Source organism: Felis catus, chromosome B1 (genome assembly GCF_018350175.1).
Source record: "Felis catus isolate Fca126 chromosome B1, F.catus_Fca126_mat1.0, whole genome shotgun sequence".
Lineage (NCBI taxonomy): Eukaryota > Metazoa > Chordata > Mammalia > Carnivora > Felidae > Felis > Felis catus.
In genome coordinates this window covers 85731953-85749695 of record NC_058371.1, presented here as the reverse complement: position 1 = coordinate 85749695, position 17743 = coordinate 85731953, and the positions used below count along the sequence as shown (strand labels likewise).

Here is a 17743-nt window from a genome sequence, read left to right as displayed (position 1 = left end):
GCCCAGGAAATATAACCTCAATGTTGTTCATAGAACAACTTATGATATTATTACCATATTTTGTTCAATTATAGTCAATGTCTTCCCTATTTTGTAAAACAATTTTATCATCTCTGAAAATTGAACTAGAATATGCTGCAATTCACTTTAAGAATTATTTTGGAAAATGCCTTGTTTTTAAGCAAGGACAAAGTTTGGTGAATTCAACATGAGAGAAGGAAAAAGGGGAGGGTAGTGGTTCTAAAATGCTGACGGAAGGGATAACTATGGCTCATTCAACATTCCAGAGAAAACAGACAATGCTGAGTTGCACAATGTCAACTGGAAACACTTCAAACCCATAAGCACCCACGTCTTGTGGTGTGTGTGTGTGTGTGTGTGTGTGTGTGTGTGTGTGTGTGTGTGTTGTTGGCATTGTTTGTATCCAAGTTCCTTTAGCACAATCATAGTAAGAAGCCAGCAAGAGGGCAGTGAAGCAATGGGGGTTACTGATTTTGATTAACAGAGAGCAGACCATGAATATTTAACATCAATTGCTCTTTCATACAGCCACGCTTCTCCACTTTCTCCCTAAATGCTCAGATTCAAAAAGCCTCTTTTTAAAGTGCAGCCAGACAATTAGCACAAACCGCCAGCAAGCCAGCCAGAGCTAAGCTTCCCCTCCTGGCACTGCGTAAACATGCTGGGGGCTTTGGAAATCAAAGAGGAGCATTTTCAGCCTTTATGAGGAGAGGAAAGGTACAAGGTACAGGGTCTGTTGAAGAAATGGGACACCGCTGGCCTTAACATGCTCCCACCAGGGTGTTTAGCAAATGACAGAGCTACAGAAGGCAGCCAAGGAAACAAAGACCAAGGGAAACCTGTTTCTTGGCTTCTAGAAGGCACTGTGAGTGAGGTGCTTATGCGTGGGGAGCTGTATATGCTGTGGGCGGGTACAGTTCATACAGAACTCTTGCTTGCTCTAAATTCACCCCCAACCCAGGATTCTTTTCTAGATTGTAGCGTGGGCTGGGCCTGAAAGGGCAACCATGGCTGTGGCTGGGAAATGAGACTTTATGAAACCGCTCTCTCTCATCCAGCCCTTGGCATCGCCTCGGCCCTGCCCTCCAGGTCTCATCTTCAGCCGCCCCCACACTGGAGTGCAGACAGAAGCAGAAGAGGGCAGAGGCAGGGGGGTTGAATTCAGGTGTCCTGTCTGCTGTTGGCAATGGTTTTGAGAACGACTCCTTCGGAGTTGCTTTTGCTAACCGCATCTGAGCCCGTGGGCGTGAACATTGAATAAACTGGGACAGGGTAAGCGGTACTCCTGGGTTGGTCCTGAGAGTGGTGGCAGCCGAGTGGGGGCGCCAGCGTCTCCTTGCTCCCACTCCTGACCTCCTCCTCCTTGGTTAGAGGAGGTGCAGAATCTTTGCACACAAAGGGCCTTAAGGGATGGGACGGTCCAGCATGGTAACAGTGGGCTAAGGGACGGGTGCTAATGTGTGCTGTTTCACTATTTCAAGATGGCAAATGGAAATTGTTCACATACTTGCGACAAAAATGAACTGAAACACCATGGTTTGGGGTTTGGGTTTTTTTTTTTTTTACATAATTTTATCAATTTGATGTGGTAGCACTGGCTCACTAAATGAGGTTCTAGGTCTTTGATTAAAAATAGGAAAACAAATTATTACGAAATAAATGCACCTTGTTTAGTAGACATCATTCAAATCGTGGAGTCTGTGCAAGAGTAGAGCATTAAAAGGGCATTGCTTATATCATACAAAGTTTAGTCCAGGGACACCTGACTGGCTAAGTCGTTGAGCACCCGACTTTAGCTCAGGTCATGATCTCACGGTATGTGAGTTAATGCCTGGCATTGGGCTTGCTGCTGTCGGCACAGGCCCCTCAGCAGATTCTCTGCCCCTCTCCCGCTCACACACACTCTCTCTTTCTCTCTCTCTGTCAAAAATAAATCTTCAACAAAAAGTTTCTCTCTCTCTGTCCCTTGTGAGATTCTCTCTCTCTCTCTCTTCCTCTCTCCTCTCACTCACTTGCACCCCTCAAAAGAAAGTTTAGTCCAATTTCTCACTTTTCTTTTAGTATATATTATAAAATTGTGTATTACTCAATGTAATATAGATTGCATATAATATATATACACAAGTACAAATACACATATAAATACAGAGGAGGTCCAGAAAGGTTAGGTGACTTGCCCGAGGTACACACTGGCTAGCCAAGTGTGGTATCTGAAGCTGCTAGATAATGGAGGTTCTCATACAAGGACTTTGAACACACAGTCAGGCCCCTCATACTCTATGCTGATTCCCAGTGTGGCTGCTTCAGATCCAGTCACTGTCTCTTTTCACCACCTCAACCCCTCTACATTGTTTCTTTTCTTAATTTTTTTTTTAGTATTTATTTATTTTTGAGAGAGAGACAGAGCATGAATTGGGAAGGAGCAGAGACAGAGGGAGACACAGAATGTGAAGCAGGCTCCAGCCTCCAAGCTGTCAGCACAAGAGCCCAACACGGGGCTTGAACTCATGAAGTGCGAGATCATGACCTGAACCGACGTCAGACGCTTAGCCAACTGAGCCGCCCAGGCGCCCCAACACTGTTTCTTTCCTAACCGAAGGAAGGCAAGAGAAAGGAGAATATATTTGCTAACTCCTTGGGGAGAGGACTGAAGGCATTAAACTTTGGATTTATTTAGGTAATCCTACTTCCTAAGCTAGTTGGTCAAAAGCTATGAAAACTAGCAGTGACAGCAGTTATTCAAAGCAGAAATTAGTCATACTCCATAAATTCATTTGTAGGTTATTGGTATGGATTTCAGACCAACTGTCTCTATAGAAACAAACTTATACATTATAGGATTATAGATCAGCTCATATAGTCTAACCCCATAGTTCCCAAACTGTGTGCCAAGGTGCCTCAGGGCACTGCAGCAAACCTATAGGGGCTCTATGGGGCACATCAAACTCTATCAGACATTGTGAGAACAGCTAGCTAGAGATTGTTCACAATTTCACATGAGATAGAGCTACATCTCTTTCCATGCTGGATTTACTATGGTTTCTGAGATAAAAAGCAAGTTCTGCGTAAAAATCAATGTAGGTCAGTTAATGAGGGTGTCAGTTTGAGAAGGTTAGAGAAAGTGTACAATGCCCAACAGGTGCACACATTCCATAAGTAAGTGATTGTTTATTTAAGAATGAAATAAAAAAGAAATTAAGATTTCCCTCAATTTGGTGTCTTTTTTTTTTTTTTTTCAAATGATTACTAAGTTTTAGGACATAAGCTACTTAAGATGCTTGGACCTAAATACTTAATACCTGGAACTTTTTGGTATTTCTCTTGACTTTGGAGCACTGTGAAAAAATTCCTTAGACTCAAGGGCATTGTGAACCAAGGTAGTTTGGGAATCTCTGGTCTAAGTTATGCTGTAGCTGGACTGGCCTCCCTTCTGGGTTGGACACATACAACAGCAGAACAAAGACATTTGAAAGTGTTGATCTCTCCCTCCCTTCCTTCCTCCCTTCTTTCCTTCCTTCCTTCCTTCCTTCCTTCCTTCCTTCCTTCCTTCCTACCCATGTTTTTGCTCCCCTGGAATTGATGCTATCACACTTCTCAGATTACCCTTCAACCTCTCTCTCATCGTTCTCAGGCTCCTTTTCCTCAAGTGTTTCCCCAAGATTCTGCCCTTGGCCTACTTTTCTTCTCTCTCTAGACACACTCTCTGGATGATCTCAACCACACCTCTGAGCTCCATTCTCACATCTTGACTATATACCAGTGACACTACAATAAAGGTTGCAAATTCAACACCTTTAGGGCCAGGCAATGATTCATGGTATTTCGTCATTTATTTCATTCAATTTCCAAAAATGCTATTGAAATTTAAATTCTTTTTCAGTTTATTAGGTTTTTCACTATGCATATTTTTTTAGTTTTTTTATTTTAATGTGGTAAGAACACTTAATATGAAATATACCCTCTTAACAGATTTTTAAGTGCACAGTACAGTGTTGTTAACTATAGGAACAACATTGTGCACCAGATATTTAGAACTTACTCACGTTAACATACCTGTTGATTAGCAACAGCCCCTTGTCCCTTCTGCCCAGATCCCCCCTGCAGAGCTCCCATTCTATTCTTTGCTTCTACAAGTCTATCTTAGATACCTCATATAAATGGAATCATACAGTATTTGTCCTCATGTGACTGGCTTCTTGCACATGGTATCATGTCCACAAGGTTCATTCATACCATGGCATATTGTAGGATTTCTTTCCTTTTTTTTAAGGCTGAATAATATTCCTTTGTGTTTATATACACATTTTTGTTTATCCATTCATCTGTTGATGCACATTTAAGTTGTTTTCACATCTTAACTATTGTGAATAATGCAGCAATGAACATGAGAGTGCTAATATCTCTTCAAGATCCTTATTTCAGTTCTTTCAGATAAATATCCAGAAGTGGGATTCTTGGATCATATAGTATTTTTGTTTTCAACTCTTTTTTAAGTAATATCTATGCCCAACATGGGGCTTGAATTCATGACCACAAGATCAAGAGTTGTGTACTCTACTGACTGAGGCAGGCAGGCACTCTTATTGCTAACTTTTTGAGGAAACTTCATACTGTTTTCCATGGCAGCTGTACAAATTTACATTCCCACCAATAGTGTGAAAGTGTTCTAGTTTCTTCATATCCTCACCAACACCTGTCTTTTTTTTTTTTTTAATGATAGCTGTCCTAACAATGTTAGGTGATATATCATTATGGTTTTGATTTGCATTTTCCTGATAATTAAGTGACATTGAGCATCTTTTCACATACCTGTTAGCCATTTACATGTCTTCTTTGATGAAATGCCTATTCAAGTCCTTTGCCCAATTTTAATTGGGTTATTAGTGCATTTTGTTATTGAGTTGTGGGAGCTCCTTATATATTTTGGAAGTTAATTCTTTATCAGATACATAATTTGTAAATATTTTCTCCTGTTCTATAGGTTGCCTTTTTACTCTATTAGTTGTTTACTGTGTAGAAGCTTTTTAGTTTGTTTTAGTCTCATTTGTCTATTTTTGTTTTTGTTCTCTGTGCTTTTGGTGCGATATCCACAAAATGACTGCCATGACTGATACCATGAAGCTTTCCCCTATATCTTCTTCTAGAAGTTTTATAGCTTCTGGTCTTACATTTAAGTTTTTAATCCATTTTGAGTTGATTTTTGTGTATGGTGTAAGGTAAGGGTCTAATTTTATTCTTTTGCATGTGAGAGTTGAGTTTTCCCAACACGATTATTGAAGAGACTATCCTTTCTCCATTGTATATTCTTGGCACTCTTGTCAAAGATCAGGGGACTGTATGTGCATGGCTTTATTTTGGACTCTGTATTCTGCTCCACTGGTTTATATGTCTGTCTGTATACCAGTATCCTATGTTTTAATTATTACAGTTTTGCAATGTATTTTTATTACACTGAAATCAGGAAGTATGACGCCTCTAGCTTTGTTCATTTATTTTCCCCAGATTGTTTTGGCGATTTGGGGACTTTTGTGTTTTAAGATGAATTTTAGAATTATTTTTTCTGTTTTTGTAAAAAATGCCATTGGGATTTTGATAGGGATTGCATTGAATCTGTAGATTGCTTTGGGTAGTTTTAACTACTGACAGCCATAAAACACTGATGAAAGAAATTAAAGAAGATACAAACAAATGGAAAGTCATCATGCATCTTTTATTTATTTATTTATTTATTTATTTATTTATTTATTTATTTATCTATTTATTTTCTTTTTTTCCCCCTTCTCTTTATTTATTTATTTTTTTTAATTTACATCCAAGTTAGTTAGCATATAGTGCAATAATGATTTCAGGAGTAGATTCCTTAATGCCCCTTACCCATTTAGCCTATACCCCCTCCCACAAACCCTCCAGTAACCCTCCGTTTGTTCTCCATATTTAAGAGTCTCTTATGTTTTGTCCCCCTCCTTGTTTTTATATTCTTTTTGCTTCCCTTCCCTTATATTCATCTGTTTTGTATCTTAAAGTCCTCATATGAGTGAAGTCATATGATATTTGTCTTTCTCTGACTAATGTCACTCATAATACCCTCTAGTTCCATCCATGTAGTTGCAAATGGCAAAATTTCATTCTTTTTGATTGCCAAGTAATACTCCATTGTATGTATGTATGTATGTATATGTGTGTGTGTGCATGTGTGTGTGTGTGTGTATATATTTTTATATATATATATATATATATATATATATATATATATATATATATCTCGCATCTTCTTTATCCATTCATCCATTGATGGACATTTGGGCTCTTTCCATACTTTGGCTATTGTTGATAGTGCTGCTATAAACACTAGGGTGCATGTGCCCTTTCAAGACAGTACACCTGTATCCCTTGGATAAATACCTAGTAGTGTGATTACTGGGTCATATGGTAGTTCTATGTTTAATCTCTTGAGGAACCTCCATACTGTCTTCCAGAGTGGCTGCACCAGTTTGCATTCCCACCAGCAGTGCAAAAGAGCTCCTCTTTCTCCGCATCCTCGCCAACATCTGTTGTTGCCTGAGTTGTTAATGTTAGTCATTCTGACAGGTGTGAGGTGGTATCTCACTGTGGTTTTGATTTGTGTTTCCCTGATGATAAGTGATGTTAAGCATTTTTTCATGTGTCAGTTGGCCATCTGGATGTCTTCTTTGGAAAAGTGTCTATACATGTGTTTTGCCCATTTCTTCTCTGGATTATTTGTTTTTGGGTGTTGAGTTTGATAAGTTCGTTATCGACTTTGAATACTTAGCCTTTATCTGATATGTCATTTGCAAATATCTTCTCCCATTCTGTCGGTTGCCTTTTAGTTTTGCTGATTGTTTCCTTTGCTGTGTAGGATCTTTTAATTTTGATGAGGTCTCAATAATTCATTTTTGCTTTTGTTTCCCTTACCTCCAGAGACGTGTTGAGTAAGAAGTTGCTGCGGCCAAGGTCAAAGAGGTTTTTGCCTGCTTTCTCCTCTAGGATTTTGATGGCTTTCTGTCTTATGTTTAGGTCTGTCATCCATTTTGAGTTTATTTTTGTGTATGGTGTAAGAAAGTGGTCTAGGTTCATTTTTCTGCATGTCACTGCCCAGTTTTCCCAGCACCACTTGCTGAAGAGACTGTCTTTATTCCATTGGATATTCTTTCCTGCTTTGTCAAAGATTAGTTGATATGTTTGTGGGTCCATTTCTGGGTTCTCTATTCTGTTCCATTGATCTGAGTGTCTGTTTTTTGTGGGTTTTTTTGTTTTTTTGGTTTTTTGGTTTTTTGCCAGTACCATACTGTCTTGATGATGACAGCTTTGTAATATAGCTTCAAGTCTGGGATTGTGATGCTTCCAGCTTTGGTTTTCTTTTTCAAGATTGCTTTGGCTATTCAGGGTCTTTTCTGGTTCCATATAAATTTTAGGATTGTTTGTTCCTTAGCTATGTGAATAATGCTGGTGTTATTTTGATAGGTATTGCATTGAATATGTAGATTGCTTTGGGTAGTATTGACATTTTAAAAATATTTGTTCTTCCCATCCAAGACATGGAATATTTTTCCATTTTTCTGTGTGTCTTCTTCAATTTCTTTTATAAGCTTTCTATAGTTTTCAGTGTATAGATTTTTCACCTCTTTGGTTAGATTTATTCCTAGGTATTTTATGGCTTTTGGTGCAATTGTAAATGGGATAGATTCCTTTATTTCTCTTTCTGTTGCTTCATTATTGGTGTATAGGAATGCAACCAATTTCTGTACATTGATTTTATATCCCGTGACTTTGTTGAATTCATGGATCAGTTCTAGCAGTTTTTGGTGGAATCTTTTGGGTTTTCCATACAGAGTATCATGTCATCTGAGAAGAGCAAGAGTTCGACCTGCTCCTGGCCTATTTGGATGCCTTTTATTTCTTTGTGTTGTTTGATTGCTGAGGCTAAGACTTTCAAAACTATGTTGAATAACAGTGGCGAGAGTGGACATCCCTGTCTTGTTCCTGACCTTAGGGGAAAAACTCTCAGCTTTTCCCCATTGAGGATGATATTAGCATTGAGTCTTTCATATATGGCTTTTATGATCTCGAGGTATGATTCTTCTATCCCTACTTTGTTGAGGGTTTTTATCAAGAAAGGATGCTGTATTTTGTCAAATGCTTTCTCTGCGTCTATTGAGAGGATCATGTGGTTCTTGTCCTTTCTTTTACTAATGTGACGTATCACATTGATTGTTTTGTGGATATTGAACCAGTCCTGCATCCCAGGTATAAATCCCACTTGGTCGTGGTGAATAAGTTTTTAATGTATTGTTGGATCTGGTTGGCTAATATCTTGTTGAGGATTTTTGCATCCATGTTCATCAGGGAAGTTGGTCTATAGTTTTCGTTTTTAGTGGGGTCTTTGTCTGGTTTTGGAATCAAGGTAATGCTGGATTCATAGAAAGAGTTTGGAAGTTTTCCTTCCATTTCTATTTTTTGGAACAGCTTCAAGAGGATAGGTGTTAACTCTTCTTTAAATGTTTGATAGAATTCTCCTGTAAAGCCATCTGGCCCTGGACTTTTGATTTTGGGGAGATTTTTGATTACTAATTCAATTTCTTTACTGGTTATGGGTCTGTTCAAATTTTCTATTTCTTCCTGTTTCAGTTTTGGTAGTTTATACATTTCTAGGAATTTGTCTATTTCTTTCAGATTGCTGACTTTATTGGCATATAATCACTGGTAATATTCTCTTATTATTGTTTGTATTTCTGCTATGTTGGTTGTGATCTCTCCTTTTTCATTCCTGATTTTATTTATTTGGGTCCTTTCCTTTTTCTTTTTGATCAAACTATCTAGGGGTTTATCAATTTTGTTAATTCTTTCAAAGAACCAGCTTCTGGTTTCATGGATCTGTTCTACCGTTTTTTTAGTTTTGATAGCATTGATTTCTGCTCTAATCTTTATTACTTCCTGTCTTCTGCTGGTTTGGGGTTTTATTTGCTTTTCTTTTTCTAACTCTTTAAGGTGTAAGGTTAGGTAGGTTGTGTATCTGAGACCTTTCTTCCTTCTTGAGGAAGGTCTGGATTGCTATATACTTTCCTCTTATGACCACCTTTGCTGCGTCCCAGAGGTTTTGGGCTGTGGTGTTATTATTTTCTTTGGCTTCCATGTACTTTTTAATTTCCTCTTTAACTTCTTGATTAGCTCTTTTATTTATTTATTAAAAGATATGATTTTTAAGTAATTTCTACACCCAACATGGAGCTCAAACTCACGACCCTGAGATCAAATCACAAGCTCTACAGACTGAGCCAGGCACCCCATGCATCTTTTAAATACAGCAGATACTGTTCTTAATAAAATTTATTTCCAATAGTGTCTTAAGTTTAATTCTTTCAAGAAGGACATGCTTTGTTTGCATATCAAATATATAGGCACATTCTTCATTTCTTATCACCATTTTCCTTGAAACACATAGTCCTCTTGGACTCAATTTCATTTACTACTTTTGATTGAGGTAAAGGAAGAATAAAAGTTTACTTTTATCTTAACTCTACTGTATGAAAGGCAACAGAGCAAACTGTGCTGATAAAATGGTAACCAATGCTGAGCCTAAGGGCCAGGAGTCCAGTCAGGTGAGGACTCTGGCTCCCTGGAGAGCACGTGCCCTGACCAGAATGCAGAGCTGTTTTCCACTTCTAGCTGACCTTTGCCATGAAGAAACAGAAATGCAAATAAGCAGAATTTTCAAGGGACACCAGAGATGAAGATTTTTTGTATGTGCAACTTTCTGATTTTCCCATGGTTTTCACCTAATTCTAATTGTAGAAACGATATCACAGAGGCCCAACAAACCATTTCTGCAGGATGGATGGGATTGCAGAAAAAAACTATTTTCACACTTCTGGTCTTGAATCTTTATTCTTTATCATTTGTCTTTATCTCTCTTCTGAGTTTCTGATTCATAATCCATCTGCTTCCTAGGCAACTAGATAATGTCCCGGGTGTTAAAGGAACTTATCTCCCCCCACCCTCACCCCTCAATCTGTTCCCACTCCTGATTCACAATCTTAATGAATGGTCCCATTATCCACCCTGTTCCTTAAGCTAGAAATTCGTATGTCATTATTTCATTCTCATCTCTCACAATCCAAACAGTCACTGATTCCTGTTCACTTGACCTTGAAACTGTTTCTCAAATATATCTGGCCTCTCTATCCCTACCACCACTTCCCTGAACAAGGCCCTCATTATCTCCCACATAAACCACAGCATCAACCTCCCAACTGTTCTTCCTATTTCAATTCCTATCCCTTCAAATCAATCCTCCACACTGACCATACCATACCTTCTCCCTGCAGAGAATAATCAATGTGTTGCATTTCCTGCTGGATGAAGTCCAGGACTCCTAGCATGGTATTTAAAGGTTCCCTCTGCTTGGTGCTAGAGTTCTCTTCAGCGTCATTTCCCACAAACATGGTTTGGGCGCAGTAAGAAACCATTTTCCATGCATGTACTATGTCATACCTCTGGACATTGTCCATGCTGTTCTCTTTGCCTGGAATAATACCACTCACCCTTCTCTTGCCTAGCTAATTCCTACTCATCCTTTAAGAATCCACTGAGTGGAGCGCCTGGGTGGTTCAATCAGTTAAGCTTCTGACTTCAGCTCTAGCCGTGATCTCACGGTGTGTGAATTCGAGTCCCACATCAGGCTCTGTGCTGACAGCTCAGAGCCTGGAGCTGTTTCGGATTCTCTATCTCCCTCTCTCTTTACCCCTTTCCCCACTCCTGCTCTGTTTCTCTCTCTCTCTCTCTTTCAAAACTAAATAAATAAACATGAAAAAAAAGAAGAACCTAATGAGGTATCTCCTCCTTCTGGAAGCCTTCTTTGACCTTCTGAGGCTGAGTTAGGTTTCTTTTCTCCTTTCTGAAAACCCCAAGCTTACCTTTACCTATGTTTTTTCACAGGATATTGTATTGATGTATATGTCCTACCCAATAGACCGTGAGCTGCTAGAGGACACAGCCTGGGTTTTTAAATGTCTGTACTTCTAGAACCTAGCAGTGTCCAGCACAAAACAGCCAGTATATTTTTGCTAAAGAATTCTGACTGAGTTTGTGTGTATATTGGGGTGAGGGCCAGTTAGGCAGGCCAGTCCCTAGCTGAAAATCATCTCCTATGAAAATTATACTTTTTAACATTTGTTTTGTATCTTCATTTGTGAATCAGTTTAATGCTGCTTTCAGAAAACATTTATTGAGGCTGTACTATCATGTTCCCAGTAGTAGGCAGGGCCTGGCTATTTGAAAAATTGGCTCAGGGTAGTGTAGCAGGAAGGGCTTAAACTCTGGGGCCAGAAATGCCTGGATTGGAATCCATTAGAGCAAATTATTTAACATCCCTGAGCCTCAGTTTCCTCAGTTCAAAGTGATCATAAAAATATGTCTCAGAATTGTTTTGAAGATTAAACGAAACAATAAAGGGAAGTCCTTGAACTAGCCTGGCATACAGAAAGTGTTCAGTACATTTTAGTTCATCCTCTGCCCATTTCAAGGAGCTCACACAAAAGTTTCTTTAAAGGCTCCAAGATTTGGCCACATCAGTTGTCATAGTAACGGCAGCGTCCTGTGGACTCTGTAAGCCAGGACTGCCTGTTGACATCCTCCTGATAAGGAGGCTTATGGAAGAAGGAGGAGGTGGATGTGAACAAACTCTAAACAAGAGCATGAGTCTTTTCTGATAAAAATAATACAGCTCCTCTGTTTCCTCTTCATCCTGGCCCTCACGTCTTCCCTGCCGCTGTTGTTCCCATCGCTGTTCTCCTTTATGCCTCAGCCTCCTTCCTGACTCTGCTCTCCAAAACCTCTCCTGAATAATATTCAAAGCTGCTTCTGCGTCTGCTTTTGGCATCAGCCAATTAGCCCTCATTGTAAGGTTGTAATAAGCTTCCCAGAGAAGTGGCACAATTGTTGTGCGCTTTTATTCAGTGCTGCTTCCTACCACTATATGGAAAATGCAACAATACCCTCCTCATGCCCTGCTGAAAGCAGCCTGGGTTTGAAAAGCTTTCAGAAGGCCATCTGCCATCCCCTCAGCCAAGCAGAAGATCAGACACGAGGCCCTGCATTAGTTAGCACTCCAAGTAAAAGGTATCAAGGGCTTGTATTGCTTTTCATCTCACCCTCCATTATAATACAGCTAAGGAAGGAAATAGACTTGTGGCTATCCAGCTGGGAAACACACTGAGCCATGGCAGGAGTTTTGTCCATGAAAAGGGAGCCGGCCTTTCTTTTCTGATGGTGAATGGAGCCAGTGTTTGCAGCTAGCACGACGCTCTGACGCTCCCGAGGGTTTGCTGCACTGCTGGTAATGGCTTTGCCAGTTACTCTGGACCTTTTGGGAGGATAGTGTGCAGATGAGAGTCCCAGAGTGGAGGCATCGTTAAATAAGTACACAAAGATGAGGCAAGCATCTGCATGTGTGCTGGTCAGGAACAGTGAAGCTTTTCCTAGTCATCTCTATTTACCCTCTACCATAAATTTGGCCATGAATATTAATTTAAAAGATCATTCAGGGGGGCTCCTGGGTGGCTCAGATGCGTAAGCATCTGACTTCCGCTCAGGTCATGATCTCACAGTTCATGGGTTCGAGCCCTGAGTTGGGCTCTATGCTGACAGCTCAGAGCCTGGAGCCTGCTTTGGATTCAGTGTCTCCCCCTCTCTCTCTCTGCTCCTCCCCTGCTTGTGCTCTGTCTGTCTCTCTCAAAAATAAATAAACATTTAAAAAGTTAAAAAAAAAAAAAGATTATTCAGACATCCTCAGGGATGTCGAAAAAAAGATCATCTCTAGTATGATAGAAATGGTTTTGGGGGCGCCTGGGTGGCTCGGTCGGTTAAGCGTCCGACTTCAGCTCAGGTCATGATCTCGCGGTCCGTGGGTTCGAGCCCTGCGTCGGGCTCTGTGCCGACAGCTCAGAGCCTGGAGCCTGTTTCAGATTCTGTGTCTCCTTCTCTCTGTGACCCTCCCCATTCCATGCTCTGTCTCTCTCTGTCTCAAAAATAAATAAAAACGTTAAAAAAATTTAAAAAAAAAGAAATGGTTTTGTAGAAGAACTGAACAAATGTACTCATCACACCAGCAATGGCAGAAAGTTTCAGCAAATCTTAATTGACATGTGGGATCCATATAAGTATAGATAATGACATTGGTTGAGTGGAATATCTGTTCCTGTAGGCTGAAGATAATATGGACAGTGGCATTAGGAATACCTCCGCTGGCCCAGCAAAATGCCTTAGAGACTTAGCATAAGAGATTCAATGAGAAAAAGGAGATTAACTCTGCTTCTCAGTAGCTTTTGAGAGTTGCATGGCTCTAGGGTCACTAATGTATTGCTAGAAATTGTAAGTGCTCTGTCTGTGAAAAATCTTCAATCGGAGGAAATCCACTTAACTGAAATAAATTATCTAGCATAATGCAAAAACTAGTTTTAATAAACAAGCTTAGGAAATAGAGTGTTAGGACAGTATCTGCATGTTTTCAGTAATCTAGAGTGTTCTCTCATTTTCTCATCAAAGGATAAGTATCAATATTTTGACTCTTCCTTTAAAAGACAAAACCATCCATCAGTTATCTTGTATCAGAAATGTGTTTCTTTCTTCTTCATTAGATTAACAAAAAAAAATGGGAGCAAGAATCTTTATGTGAAAATATACAAAATCCTTCATAATTGTGCTAATTTTTTCTAATGAAAAATCCATAGATGATATAAAAAACAAAAACAAAACAAAACAAAAACTTCAGGAGTGAATTTTATTTACCTGAGCTCATGACCTGATGAAATGCTGAATTTTCCCTGGCCCTTTTACTGTTGAGAAGGGGGTGAGGCAGCTATTTTCCAACATCAGGACCTTCCTTTCACAAAGGCTCCAGTTGGGTTAGATCAGCTTTGGACACACTTCTTCTCCCATGTCTCATTCAGAATTTGAGGGTCAGATCCCAGTTCCTTAGACCCGTATAGTTCCCTCAAGCAACCCTTTGAAGATTCTCTTTAAGCTTTCAAAGAGAATCTGAAGATATAGAAAGGGAGGACAACTCTAAAAGAATAGGACAAACTGGATGAACCAGCTTCCTTGAACTCCTCAACCCTAGGAATAAAAATTTTAAATGATCCAAAAGTTATAAGTGGCCCTCCTGGAAATAGTATGTACATCAATCACAGAACCAGAGTTATTGTAAAAACTGTCCCAGAAAGACATGTTTTGCTTGCACAGATAGACATTAGCATTCATTTTCAATCCTTGACATTGGACATGGAAAGGACTCAGTGGCAGCCCAATGAATGGTTCGGGAGAACAGTGAGTCTCCCCTGCTCTCTTTCTGTTTCAGTGACCTGGGTCTTCCCTCCACCAGCCTTCCCAGGTTGCACGCAGCCAACAACCGCTTCTTTTCAGCTCTCACTGGCTTTCTTCCCCATTTAATCATTGTTCCCTTGTTTCTCCACACACACATTTCATTGTCAGCTTAATGACTTTGGCTCAGAGTCCTTGGCTGTGCACATGCGTGGTTCTCCGGTGTCTGGTAGCATGATGTTACGAAAAGCTGTTTGAAAAAGCTTGCATTTTAAAACACATTCTCCCCTTTTTATCCCTCCTGAGAATCTTTACTACCTTTTCCCAGCGGACAAAAGACTACTATTATTTGGTCATCCGTGTGAAATTCTGCTTTCATTTTCATTCTTAACGGCAAGGTTAGTGGGTTTTTCTAAGGTCATGATAACTCTTCAGAAAGCTTCATTTATAAAAATATTTAGAAGATTTTTTTTATCCCTTTTTATTTTAGAATTTTAAATGGCTTCAGCTTTGTGCTATTATAGTGTTTCTCAACTTACACAGTGGAGTCCTGTCACTTCTGCTTTGAAAAAAGTGTAAAAAAAAAAAACAAACCCAGAATTTCTGTAAATAAAATGCAATTGATGTATAATTTGAGAGACTCAGTCACAGTTGGCAGTGACTGTTGGCCCCTAAACCCTAAATTTCTCAGCCAATGCCTCTCTGTTACATAGTGTGATTCCCAAGCACACAATTGCCCAGAGAAGCCTGTATTTCAAGGAATTTCTCGAAGAATAGTTTTTTTGCAGTATGTTTTCTATTAACACAAACAGTAACTCCTTTATTGGCCCATTTTGTAAGTTGAGACATCATCCTTTTTCCATAGTATGTAATCATTTGACTGTGAAAGGAATTAGGCGAATTGATAGCTCACTGATCACTTTTTTTTTTTCAACGTTTATTTATTTTTGGGACAGAGAGAGACAGAGCATGAACGGGGGAGGGGCAGAGAGAGAGGGAGACACAGAATCGGAAACAGGCTCCAGGCTCTGAGCCATCAGCCCAGAGCCTGACGCGGGGCTCGAACTCACGGACCGCGAGATCGTGACCTGGCTGAAGTCGGACGCTTAACCGACTGCGCCACCCAGGCGCCCCATCACTGATCACTTTTTAAAAGCAAACTCTATATGAAATATTTTTGTCATGTTCCAACGATTAAATCTTTAAAGGTTTTATTTGTTTTTTAACTTTTTTGTTTCTGTTTTTGGTTTTGGTTGGGGAGTCAGAAAAACTAAAGCAGGCATCAGAGAAAGAGGATTAATCAGCTGTCACTCTAGTTTTCCACAGGTTCTCAATTCTGATGATGCTTTAAAAATCAGTTGGGTTCTTTAGAAATCCTAGTTAACTCTCTGGATACTTGATATCATCTAAAAAGTAACCCAGCACTCCTCACAACTAAGAGAGTCACAAAATTAAATACTTGGAGTAAGCCCACATTTTACTAACTGGTCATGTATCTCCTAGATGAATAATAATAACAAACATTTACAGAGAGCTTATAACATACCAGGCACTATGCCAAGAACTCCACACTCATTATTTCATTTAATCCTCAAAAATACCATGTGATCAGTATTATCCCTACTCTTCACATTGAAAAGTGGGGCTCAGTAAGGGTTAGTAACTTGTACAAAGCACAGGTGGGATTCCAGCCTAGGTCTGAGTGACTTCAAAGCCTTTTGTCAGATGACAATGCATCTGGGTAGAAATTACTAGTTAGATAGCATGACCACATTATACTGACTAGGTAGAAGCAATAAGGTACCCACACTGCAGGTATTGAATAATGAAATGTGGTCCCTTAGTTATATTATGAGGTCAGTGTTTCAAAAATGTAATCATAGAATCAGAGGGCACAAAGAGCCCCAGGGGCTCTCTGACAATGTTGGAATATGTTTAGACAAGAAAGGTAGAATATAAAATTGTATCTATGTTGTGATTACAGCCATGCGAAGGTAATTTATATATATGGACCAGGATGGAAAGAGAATTCAAAACAATGTATTTATTAGTGTGAAGGGATTATAGGTTATTACATTTTCATGTTATATTTATGCAATAATTTCTTCTTTAAAGATAAGATTAACAGGAAGAGTTTTTCTAGCATATGGAAGTAAGATATAAATCCTAGCAGGAGTGCTGATCTTGAGAGGCATGTGAAATTACCAGTGCTAGGATTAGGGACATCTATCAAGACATCACTAACAGCCTTTTGCATTTTTTAGTGATGCACACAGGAATCTGTCTTAAAAAATAATACGTAGAAAGTGGCAAACTTAAGTATAGGACACACACAGGCAAGAAGAGCAGGGGAGATAAGACATGAATTATAAATGCCACCCTTCAGGACAGTCATGTCTTGCTTTGGTTTTTTATTTTGAAACAATCTCAACTACAGAAAATTTGCAAGTATCCTAAAAAGGATTCTTTTTTTTCCCTTGAATTATTTGAGAGTAAGTTGCCAAACCAATGCTCTACCACCACCAGAAGCATTCGTGTGTATTCCATACAAACAAGAACTTCCTCTTCATCGTCACAATACAGACAACAAAGCCAGGAGAATGACATTCATACATTACTATCACCCAACCTTCAAAGAGAATTTGTCTTACTAGTTGCCTTGATAACATCCGTTACAGCAAAAGCATCCAGTACAGGATCATGAATTGCATTTAGTCATCATGTTGCTGTAGTCTTCTTTAGTCTGAACAATTCCTCACCCTTCACTTGACTCTCATGACCTTAATACTTTTAAAGATTATAGGGCAGTTGTTTTGTAAAATAGTCCTCAAGATCAGTAAGTTTGGCAAGAATATCACAGAAGTGACACTGTGTCTTTCTCACTGCATCCTATCAGGTGGTACATAATTTCTATTTGCCCCTTTACTATTGAGGTGAACTTTTATCCTTTGATTATGGTAGTATCTTACTCCTTTTTCTTTTAGTAATAAACTAGTATTTTGGGTGAGATATTTTGATACTATGGAAATATTCCATTTCATATCTACCTGTCTGTCTATCTATCTCCATCTATCTGTCTGTATCAAAGTAAACTCATGGTTTCCTAATTTACTGTAGGGGTTATAATCCTCAGTATATCCTTAGAGAAGGAGAAAAGGAAGAGCTACATAGTTGTTTGAAATCTTTATAGGTAGCATCTTTTTTTTTTTTTAATTTTTTTTAACGTTTATTTATTTTTGAGACAGGGAGAGACAGAGCATGAACGGGGGAGGGTCAGAGAGAGGGAGACACAGAATATGAAGCAGGCTCCAGGCTCCGAGCTGTCAGCACAGAGCCCGATGCGGGGCTCGAACTCACGGACCGCGAGATCATAACCTGAGCCGAAGTC

At 39.4% G+C, this 17743-nt stretch overlaps 1 protein-coding gene and 1 long non-coding RNA gene across 4 annotated transcripts in view; one reads left to right on the top strand and one right to left on the bottom strand.

Moving 5' to 3' along the window:
• SCOC (short coiled-coil protein) overlaps positions 1 to 17743 on the top strand; it is a 45103-nt gene that overhangs the window by 415 nt on the left and 26945 nt on the right. The gene's annotated exons all lie outside the window — the stretch shown is intronic.
• LOC111560148 overlaps positions 1 to 17743 on the bottom strand; it is an 85323-nt gene that overhangs the window by 50743 nt on the left and 16837 nt on the right. The window lies entirely within an intron of this gene.